Source organism: Astatotilapia calliptera, chromosome 12 (assembly GCF_900246225.1).
Source record: "Astatotilapia calliptera chromosome 12, fAstCal1.2, whole genome shotgun sequence".
Classification (NCBI taxonomy): Eukaryota; Metazoa; Chordata; class Actinopteri; order Cichliformes; family Cichlidae; genus Astatotilapia; species Astatotilapia calliptera.
Window position 1 is genome coordinate 35800587 of NC_039313.1, and position 10319 is coordinate 35810905.

Genomic DNA, 10319 nt, shown 5'->3' on the forward strand with positions numbered 1-10319 from the left:
TATGCAAACATGACAAGTGAAATCTCCCGCAGCTTAAACATGTGAGAGGTTGATCGCGCAGAGAATCGCTGAGCTTATGTGAGTGCGTGTGTAAAAGCATTTCAATTCTGCTGAGCCAAATAAGACAGGTCAGGGTGAAGAAGTGACAGCCAAAGAAAAGCTTACCACAAAACAGAGAAGTTATGACAAATCAGACTATAAGGCAAAAAGAAAGTGCAGCTTTATGTTTTCATGGAAAAAAGAATTCCTGTGGCTGCAATATGACGAACTATATAACCAGGGCTGCACATAAGTGGTCCACAGGTGCGCATTCGCTGTCAAAATAAAAAAACACGCACAAGGGTTAGGGTTAAATTTAAAAACTGTACTTTTGAGTTAAAATATATATTTATAATTTTAATAAATGACAAATTAAAAAGGCATGAACATTTTATTTTGTATCGAAAAAATATTGAACCGTGACACCAAAGTATCGAACCGAACCAAACCGTGAATTTTGTGTATCGTTGCACCCCTACTTATTAGCACACTAAATATACAAAACCTTGCTATATTTCAATTGTTTTAGATAGAAGTTGCCACTGCTAGCTAAGTCACTTTTGAATGATGCTAATGAGAAGAGGAAAAAAAAAGCCTGCCGAACAATGAGGCTGTTGTTGTAAAAACGCCAACTTTCTTGCGTTGGCAAGGGGTCGTTAAAATATCACTAAGACCCTTTGTGTGTGATTCTTAGTAAAACTGTGTTTTAATCGGGTAAAACTGTAAAACTGACGACATAATCTATGTTTGGAAAAGAGCGCGAACAACAGCGAACAACTATTTACCACCTGGGTCTGTGCTTTTTAACACAACAGCGCATTCGAAAAGAAGTTCTTGCCTGCAACATATTAATATACTTGCTTTTTTACGGAAAAAATAAACATAACAAAGGTTCTGTTTTACTTACAAGTTTCTCCAAATGTGCTCTGCAGTCACTCGAGAAGGGCAGCCATATTGAACAGAATTTTCTGTCAACGTCGTTCAGGTTAGAGAGAAAACGTCATGACGTAGTTGACGTACACATGCGGAGCTCAGAAAAAAACATTTACTCAAAAGTCATAATTAAGAAAGCAGTATTTACTCTTAACTTCTAAGCCATGTACAATTTTATAACTGTTTGAATCGTTAACCGAACAGAAAAGTTTTAAGTTGTTTCAACTTTGTGAGGAATTTCAATTGTTATAGCCACAAACTTTATAAGTCAGGTAGACTGTTGGGGTTTACAGTGTAAACAATAAGCACACTAATAATCAAAAAGGAAAATATTTAATAATAAAAAGAACTTTAATATCCAAATACAAAATTCTGGGTCAATGGCTATTGACCACGATAATCGTCATGTGCGAATCGCTTTAGTTTGTAGCCAGTTCCAAGTTAAATCCATTTTAACAATTGGAGTTTGTTGGGTGTAGAAAGCACATCTTTAGTGCTGAGGGAAATTGCCAAGAAAATGTTTGTTTTAACCTCTGGACAGAAGAAAGAGGACAAGGAGACCTTGTGGTAGAATGAAGAAGCACAGGAAAGAATTCAAAGGAAGAGGTTAGTTACATGTGTGTGAATGAGAGGGAGACAGGTGTAGCAGTGAAGCTGCAAAGAGTAGCGATAGTGAGGGTATAAGTGTTTAAAGAGGAGCAGAAAGAAGAAGAAAAAAGAAGTTACGAAAGTAAATGTTTTCTAGTAGCAGCAATTCCAGCAGACTTAACTACAGATTCATACCAAACATAAGAATAAATTGTATGTTATGTAAATTCCAGTGGAAGTATAATGATTTATTTAAGATCTTTATTTATTTACAATATGATTTATTTGATCTTTTTTTACAGGATGTGCACTGAGGATCGTATTGTTTGGAAAGAGTGATGACAAAAAAATAGCACTGGAAAATATCATCACTGGAAAAAGAGAGAGCAATGTTAGTCTTAAACCTTCAACCAAACACTGTGTGGCAGCCAGTGGCGAGTGGAACAAGAACCCAACAACAGTAGTGAGAATGCCAGACTTGTTCAATCTGTCTGTGCAAAGAGTGAGACAAGAGCTGAAGAGGTGTGTGAAGCTCTGTCATCCTGGACCAAATGTTCTGCTGTTAGTGAAACCTTCTGATTTCACTGAGGAGAACAGGAAAATTCTGAAATTCATCTTGAATCTGTTTGGTCAAGAGGCTTTTAAACACTCAATGTTTTCTATGACATACAATGGGAAAAGGGATAACTCAGTGGAAAAACTCATCCAGGACTGCCAAGAAAGGGTGCATAGATTTAGTATTGATAAAAACGATTTCAAACAAGAATTGATGGAGAAAATTAAAAAAATTCTGGGGGAGACTAAAGAAGGATATTTGACTTTAAATGAAGAAGCAGATTTTGTGGCAATGTTTAACAGATCAAAACCTCTTCTGAACCTGGAGGAGCAGGGAAGGCCTCAGCAGTTAATGCTATTCTGGGACAAAAGAGGTTTGATCCACCTAGCAACTCATCAGAGTGTGTTAAACATCAGGGAGAGGTGTGTGGACGTTGGGTTTCCCTGGTGGAGCTGCCTGCCTTGTATGGAAAACCTCAGGAGGCAGTGATGGAGGAATCACTCAGGTGTATCTCCCTCTGTGATCCTGAGGGTGTCCATGCCTTCATCCTGGTCCTACCTGTGGCTCCCCTCACTGATGAAGACAAGAGAGAGTTAGAGACACAGGACACATTCGGCTCTCGAGTCAATGACTTCACCATGATTCTGTTCACTGTGGACTCAGATCCTACAGATCCAGCTGTTGGTAAATTTATGAAGGGAAACAAGAACATCCAGCAGCTCTGTGAGAGCTGTGGAGGAAGATCAGTTGTCGTCAACATCAAGGACAAACAAGAGGTCTTCAAGATTTTCATCATTTTGGAAAAAATTACTCTAAAATCTAAAGAGAGCAAATTATGCAGCTACACAACTGAAACCTTTGCAAATGCACAAATAGAAAATATATTAGAAAAAGAGAAATGTATCACTGAATTGCAGGCTGAACTTAAGGACCTGAAAACAAAAGGTACAGTCAGCTGTAAGTAATGCACATTTTTATAAATGCCATTATGTTTATGTTGTAAACATTTCCCTTTTAATTAATAATATTCAAACTGTCAGTATCCAATTTAACTCATTCCAACTCATTTTATAGGTAATGAACAGATGCAGAGCCCAGACTGTCTCAGGATTGTGCTCATTGGAAAGACTGGCTGTGGAAAGAGCTCTTCAGGAAACACCATTCTAGGACGAGATATATTTTTATCTAGCCCTTTCCAAAAGTCGGTCACCAAACGTTGTCAAAAAGAACAGGGTGATGTGAACGGTTATCCTGTTGTTGTGGTCGACACTCCTGGACTCTTTGACAACAGTTTAACACATGAAGAGATCAATGAGGAGATGGTGAAATGCATCAGCCTCCTGGCTCCAGGACCACATGTCTTCCTGCTGGTGTTACAGATTGGGAGACTCACAGCAGAGGAGAAGGAGACATTGGAACTGATCAAGAAAGTCTTTGGGAAGAACTCCGAGAAGTTCACCATTGTTCTTTTCACAAAAGGAGATACACTGGAACATGCAAAGGTGTCTGTTGAAGAATACATTGAAAACTCTGATGATTCCTTTAAGAAGCTGATCTCCGACTGTGGAGGGAGATACCATGTGTTCAATAACTATAAGCACAACTGCACACAAGTGACTGAGCTGATAACAAAGATTAACACCATGGTGAAGGAAAATGGAGGCAACTACTACACCAATGAGATGCTGCAAGAGGCTGAAACTGCGATACAGAAAGAAATGCAGAGGATCCTGAAGGAGAAAGAAGAAGAGATGCAGAGACAGAAGGAGGAGCTTGAAAGAACATATGAGGAAAAAATACAGTTGATGAAAAAAACAATGCAACAACAGAAAGCAGAAATTGATCACGAAAGAAATCTGAGAGAGAAACAACTTAAAGAACTTCAGGACAGCATCCACATTCAGTCCAAAGAGAGGAAGAAAGAACAAAAACTCAGAGAAGAAGAAGACAGGAGGAAGAGAGAACAGGAAGAACTTCAAAGACGAGAATGGGAACAAACAATACAAGAACTTGAGGAAAAACTACGATCAGAGTCAGAATCAAGGGAAATAATCGATAAAGAGTGTGAACATTACAGAGAAAGAACAAGAGAGCAGCAAAAGACTTGGGAGAAGGAAATAAAGGAATTGGAGGAAAAACGAAAACAAGAAGATAAAGAGAAAGAACAGAAAATCAGGGAGCTTCAAGAAAAATATGATCAAGTAAAAGAAAAGTTGAAACATGAAAGAAAAGAAAAAGAGGAAAGAATAAAAAAGAGAACAGGAAGAGAAGCTGAAAGAGTTAGAGGAGAACTATCAGAAACAAACTGAGAACATGCAGGAAGACATGGGGAAGTTTAAAGAAGAAGACAGAAAAAAAAAAAGCTGAAGAATTCAATGAATTTAGAGAGAAAAAGGAGAAGGGTTTTGCAGAACTGATTCAAAAACACATTGACGAGATAAAGAAACTGAAGCAGCAACATGAGAAAGACATGCAAGACAAGAAGGGAGAATACGAAAGATTAAAGGATCTGTCAGACCACAAAGAAAATAGTCTGAAGAAAGAAATGGATGAACTGCAGGATAAACATAAATCAGAAATAACGGAATGAATCCTCATGTTTCTAACTCAGAAGAAAGAAAACAAGACTGAAATAAAAACAATGCAGGAATCATATAGATCGAAGGTGGAAAGGTGTGAAAAAAGACTTTTAAAGGATAACAAAGAAGAGGAAAAGGAAGAAATTGGTAAATTAAAGAAGAAACAAAAAGAGGAAATGAAAAACTTAAAGGAGGAACTAGGATCTAAAAAAACAGAGGAACAGAAAGCAGAAAGAAACAGGCTGTCCATCAAACATGAACAAGAAATGTCAGATTTGAAACAAACTTTTAGACCAACATCAGCAAAAACAGAAGGGTGAACTGGATAACTTACAAAAACAACATGAGCAAAACCTGAAGGCATTCAAACAAGAGCTTCTAAAATAAAGTGGAACAAATGAGAGAGAAAAACTTGATGAACTGCAGAAGAAGCATGAAAAAGAAATGAATGGATTGAAACGGAAACTTGGAACGTAAGATGAAGACGGTACCAGGCAAGAACTAGATGAAATACAGAAAAAAACATGCTAAAGAGATGAGTGAGTTGAAAGAGAGACTATGAACTTCAGAGGAGGAAAAGTTGTGCTTTGTCTCATGAACAAAACTGGTAAGTCACAAAGAGATATTTCATCTACACACATTAATAATGTAACTTTAATCATCTTTACTGTTGTCCACAATTTGTTGTGGTTGCTACTTCTTGTCTCAACCCATAGATAAGAAACCTATAAAACTTTTTTCCATTTTGTAACATCACAATAATAGACATCAGCCAACTGTCACATTATGTCCTGTTGAAGGAAGATAAGTTTAGATGAGTCCTTAGTACAAAGTATTACAGAATTAAAATACTAAAAACTACTAAAGGGTCCAGAATCCAGATGTCCTGAGCTTCTGAAGCTAGTCCTGTCAGGTATTGAGTCTAAATGCCCAGTGGCGCTCCAGCCTTCCAGACTAGATAAGGTCTCGAAAGTTAAGAGCTTGTGCCAACAGAGCTCCCTGAACTTGATCTGAGACCTGACCTCATCCAAATCCCCAGAGCCACTGAAATTAGATCTTATTATGACTTAGAGCAGGGGTGTCAAACTCAAATACACAGTGGGCCAAAATTCAAAACTGGAACAAAGTCGCGGGCTAACGTTAATATTTATTGAAATATATTTATTCCTCCAGATATAAGAATGAATCTTTTCTTATGGACTCAAACACGTTTTGCTGAAAAACTGAATATGGAACAAGCAAAGCTTAATACTAAACAATATATATATTAGCTGTATAATACCAGTAGGCCAGCTCTAATAGTAATTTGGTATGGCTTCGTGGGCCAAATGTAATTAGGCTGCGGGCCAAATTTGGCCCGCGGGCCAGAGTTTGACACCTATGACTTAGAGGATGTCACACCTGCTAATCCAGGGCCAGAGTTCTAGACAGCCCCAACCAGAGACTGTATCTTTGCCTACATCTGATGATGATGGACCCCGATCAAAGAGTGCTTAACTGCCCTTGTTGGAAAATGTCAGGACTCCAGCCAGGAAAAATGCGTATGCTGGATGACGTCAGGCCCCAGTCAGAGACTACGCAGCTGATGGGCTCTTCTCTGTCCGTGGTGTTTGTGCGAGCTTCTTCTTTTTTTTTTAATACTTTTTCTTTATTGATTTTCATCTTATTTTACATACAGAACTAAAGAGGGCAAGGGAAACCAACACAGTCACATATGTTCGCATATTCCAAAATACACAACACCTTGTTTTACTTACACATACTACATATTACACAGGTGCATGTTCCATTCAAACAAATTCGCAGTTGTCCCTCTGCATCACAGAGGTATCAGTTTCTAGTCTCTTGACGTATAACGATCCCATCGTTCCCAAAGTGTCTCTCCTTTCTCCTTCTGTAGCCGCAGTGAGAGGGTAATCAGTTCCATATGATGAATTGTGTTAATAATGTCTATGACCAGCTTCCGTATGGGGGGGCTTGTCTGTAACTAACACTTAGTAATTGCCTTTTTGCATGCAACCATAACTATTTTCAGTAAGTATGAGTCTCTGTTATTTATATCCTCAGGAATATTCCTAAGGTACATGGTACTAAAGGAGAAGTCCAGTGTTACTTCCAGCACATCCATCACCATTTGTTTAATCTCTTCCCAAAATCTCTTTAGTTTAGGGCATGACCAGAAGACATGGAAGAAACCTGCAGCGACCTCCCCGCACTCCCTCCAGCATGAAGCGCCTGAACCACTTATTTTGGATTTCTGCTTTGGTGTGATGAAGAATCTAATTAAATTCTTCCATCCAAAATCTCGCCATGTTAAATAATTTCTGGTAGATAACACATTCTTCCACATCCGCAACCAATCTTCCTCTGAGATAGTTATACCTGCTTCTTTTTCCCATCGATGACTGACATATCTTGTTGAGGTCTTTTTCATGGCTGTAAAACTTCTGTATATTTTGCCTATAGTACCTCTTATAATGTTCTCACCATAAGCATCCATAAATATTCGGATCACCCCACTAGCATCTGCGTCAAGCATTCTAATTTTCTTCCGGAAGAAGCTCCGAACCTGTAGGTAGCGATAAAAATCTTCCCTGCCGATCTCGTAAATCTGACACATGTCCTCAAAATTGATCAGCTCCCCATGCTTAACTATCTTACAGATTGCAGTGATTCCATGCCTGGACCACTCCGTGAATTTATGGTCTAACAATGTTGGAAGGAAGCGTGGGAGATACGCTGGCCATCCCAGCAACCCTATTTCCCTATTAAGACCAAAAATTTGAATCACATCCGCCCATTTTTTCAGGGAAAAACTTACACATAAATTTTGCATCTGATATGCCTGTGGTAAACTCTCAAGGGACCCCAGAACAGACTGTATTGGGAAATCCATCAAGGAAAGCTCAATGTCCTTCCCTTTTGCCTCAAACTTAGACTTACACCAGCACACTAGAGGTCTGATCTGGGCTGCCAGATAGTAATCCTCAAAGCACGGTAGAGCCATGCCCCCCCGCTCACCAGGCAGCTGCATTGTTGCATATTTCACTCTCGGCCTTTTATTTCCCCATATGAATCTTGAGAAATGCATATCCCACTCCCTAAATTGTTTTGCTGGAACCTCAACTGGAAGTGCTGCAACCAAATATAGCAGCTTTGGGAGGATATTTATCTTTATCGCTCTAACTCTGCTGCCCAGATCGAGGAGGAGCAGACCCCACCTCTCCAGATCTTCGTATATCTTCTTGTTCACCCGATTATAATTAACTTCATATAACAATGCAGGGTCTTTTGTCAGCAGGATCCCCAAATACTCCATTTGAGATTGATGCCATCCGAATCCATATCTTGCTACCAATTGTCTTGAGGGGTTAAAGAAGAATGTCAAGATTTGAGTTTTTTGAATGTTCAGTCTATAACCAGACAGTCTGCCATATTCTTCCAGTGTTTCCATAAGCAGAGGAATTCCCTCTTCCGGTTTTCCTAGCGCTACCAGCACATCGTCTGCATACAAGCAAATTTTATTTTCCACATTCCCTGTTGTAACCCCCTCCAATCGAGTATCTTCTCTGATGCATTGAGCCAACGGCTCAATGAAAAGGTTAAAGAGCAGGGGTCTCAACGGGCAGCCCTGCCTGCAGCCACGTTGTAGTGTTATCCGATTTGAGAGGCTTCCATTAACTTTGATCCTCGCTGTTGGAGACATATAAATCATTCTTATACATTGAATAAACCTGTCACATAGCCCAAATCTCTTCAACACATGAAACAGAAATCCCCACCCGACCGTATCGTATGCCTTTTCCGCATCAAGCCCAATGAGAACTGTTCCAGTTTTCCCTTTAGGTATCTGGTCAATAATATGAATGGCCCTTCTGATATTATCGTGTGTTTGTCTGTTACCAATGAAGCCTGTTTGATCCTCCTCTATCAGCGTGGGCATCAATGTACTCAACCTCCTAGCCAAAATCGCGGCAAATAGTTTATAGTCTATATTTAATACGCTAATAGGTCTATAACCTCTGGGGTCAGTTTTATCCTTCCCTGCTTTTGGTATGACAGAGATATACGCCTCCCGCTGTGCGAGCTTCTTAAGCCTGATTTACCTTTGACACTTCAAAAGACTGCACTTCTTGTTCACATGCTGGTTAACTTTGTGAATCCTGTTAGCCCTTGGGTCCCACACAACAAAGAAATAATTAGGTATGTTGTTTATGCCAGGCTGCTGGTCTATCTAGTTTTGTGTAGCCCTGTCTGAAATTATTCAGGCTTACAGGGTAAAGAAAAAAAGTCTACTGTTATAAAAAAAATGGTTAAAATATATATAGTATATATATAGTTATTTATAGTTGATAAAAGGTTTAAAAATCATATGCTTTGGTACAAATGTATTTCATTTACAGTTAAGAGTCCAATAAATAAAAGGGTTTCATGATTTAGAGTTCATTTTCTGTGCAGAATCAATATGTTGGGGTGTAACCTAAGTTATTTACCCATTTAATGTCAGTTACCTCAATGTTGTATTGTCATTGGTTGTTGTGCTGACGAGCCAGTTAATGTCATTCTTCTCTGTTATGGGGGCGGGACGAGTAAGGTGTGTGTGAATCTGTGGGAGCGGACTAGTGATGTGTGATACCACTGATTTCCTTTCCGATCCGATACCAAGTAAAATTCAGGGTGGTATCGACGATACTGATCCGATACCGATACTTTGTACAAAAGCTTATTTTATTAATTGTATCTTTTATTGTATCTCAAATTATAGCGTCATAATGATTACAGGACATCAGATTTCTTGTTCTTATCACTTAATAATGCAGAGTTCATCATATAGAAATAAAAAAAACTGAAGTTGTGCGCTATTTGAACACCTTGCCTGTCTGCAGCACTAAAGGACTCTGTCTCGCCCTAGCATCACCTATCCCACTCCTCCTCTTCAGTTCACCTCAACATATGCTTGTCATATTCTGTGATATGATTTACTCTGAGGTGTTTGACAAGGTTAGTGGTGTTGCCACAACACCTCACTTTCTTCTTTCTTTCGCAAACCACGTCTCAGCTGTTTGTGGATGTAAACCACGTCCAACAACTCCAATTACACTCAGCGATTGTTGTAACGCCAAGGGGCTGCCACACATTTATACAGCCATATTTCGCACATGACTATGAAAGGCGGAAGAGGAAGTAGTCCCTTCCAATGTAGATGATCCAAATGATATAGTTTCTTTCCACTGTGTTTCTGTTAATGATAAACTACAAATTTACCCTAAATTACTAAAATATCGATATTTTAATGTGAGAATCGATTTTAGAACATAAATGACTGGTATCGGAGGAATCGATATTTCAGTATCGATCCGCACATCACCAGAGCGGACACAGAAGCTAAGTCCGAAGAGAGAGATGTCGTAAGGCAAAGGTGGTGTGGATTTTGCATCTAAGTGTATCATTGAGGTCAACTACCCGTGGTCCTGATATTACTTATTTGTGATCTGCAAGAGGTAAATGAGACTGTGTGCCTTGACATTTGTACTGTAACTATTCGTTATAGTGGTAAAATGGCGTGATATGTGATGCTAACTAGCGACTTGCTAATTAGCGCAGCTTACTGCGTTATGTGCTGT

The 10319-nt window shown here is 39.1% G+C and overlaps 1 pseudogene; it reads left to right on the forward strand.

The window, feature by feature from the left end:
• Positions 1-2029: 2029 nt before the first annotated feature.
• LOC113033374 (GTPase IMAP family member 8-like) lies at positions 2030-4832 on the forward strand (annotated as a pseudogene).
• The last annotated feature ends 5487 nt before the right edge of the window (positions 4833-10319 follow it).